We start from the raw sequence: 1,590 nt of genomic DNA, 5'->3' as shown, positions 1-1,590 counted from the left end.
CGCGCTGCCATACTCTATGGCGCCACAGGGATGTGTCGTATATATACAGCCCTTGCGTATGTATAGAGTGCAGTGCTACCAAGGGTGTGTTTGAGGTATCTTCATTATCGCTTTTGCGCTCCGGCCGCGCTGATTGTGGGCCCCAAGCGCCTTCAGGGCTGCAGGCATGCGAATGCGATGCGCTCATATGGTTGTGTGAAAACAGCGGAAAGAAGTCGACTATTATCCGTTAGGTAGTTTTGGATCTTTGATCAGGCTGCCTCGATAGCGTTCACTGAAATGTTATGATGTATGCAAATGTAAAGGATGCGTGCGTGTGCGTTAAAAAACGAGAGGGGAAAGGCGGAGAGGCGATGGAGCGCGCGTGTACCTTACACGCGTACATACACGACGTCATGCCATGATACCGCACGATGCCACCAGGAAGTTCAGGCGTACTACTTGGCAAACTCGCACGGGCTGCATGCTCTCTCGCCCCGCGCCCCGCAAAGGCGCCGCTTATTAGGACGAGGGGGCGAATTCGTGATCCCGTAAAGAGGGCGCTTGAGTCGCTAGCTGCGAAATAGCTGCGCGCCGCAGCCCGTGGGGTCATTTTAGCAGAGCGTTACCGCACACCGGCTACGAAGACAGCGCATGCGCGGAGTTTAGCTGGTTCCGGTACCGGAACGCTCCTCCGCATTATGGCCGTGTACCGTGTTTGCATAACATGGCAGCACCGAGGCTGCGCGCTTCGATTCTGATTCGCCCGTGAAAAATAAATGGTGAATGCTGATAGGCATCGGGATCGCAGGCACGTGGTTCCTGCATACACGCGGCGTGCTTACGCCTTTTAATCGGTGAAAAGTGAAAGGTATCGGAGTGCTAAAAGTAACGGAAAATTGTTGCTTGGCTATAGTTGGTGCGACATGATGAATATAAGTGCGCGTTAGGACACAGTAAGGAATACGTGGCACGGCAAGGACTTCCGGCGCCACTTGCACAAAGCGTTTTACACCCGCCGTGGTTGCTCAGTGGCTATGGTGTTGGGCTGCTGAGCACGAGGTCGCGGGATCGAATCCCGGCCACGGCGGCCGCATTTCGATGGGGGCGAAATGCGAAAACACCCGTGTGCTTAGATTTAGGTGCACGTTAAAGAACCCCAGGTGGTCGAAATTTCCGGAGTCCTCCACTACGGCGTGCCTCATAATCAGAAAGTGGTTTTGGCACGTAAAACCCCATAATTTAATTTTTTTTAAAGCCTTTTACCAGTGGATAAATTTATCCAGCTTTGTGTGAGCGGTCCTGCCTTTCTCATGGCTGTAGAGTTCCCAGCTTTTGAAACAAAGTGTGTGTCTGTGGCCTACGTGAATCAAGATATTTTGTAATATCATCATCCCTCTTACTGATACAACTGTTATTGAACGTGTGTAAAATAGCTTGTAGGGTTCGAACTTCAGGTCAAATTTTGCATGAACGTGGTAGTCCTCCAGGTGAAGTAAGGACTGTCGCTTCCCCTGTTTGCACTTGGTGTTTTTCTTTTCTTTTCTTGAGTAATGAAACCTCGTTGCGCAACACTTATTCACTTCGTGCAATAAGCTGTTTCGTCACACA

This window comes from Dermacentor variabilis, chromosome 6 (assembly GCF_050947875.1).
Source record: "Dermacentor variabilis isolate Ectoservices chromosome 6, ASM5094787v1, whole genome shotgun sequence".
In the NCBI taxonomy this organism is placed as follows: Eukaryota; Metazoa; Arthropoda; class Arachnida; order Ixodida; family Ixodidae; genus Dermacentor; species Dermacentor variabilis.
Note: the sequence above shows the minus strand (reverse complement) of the source record.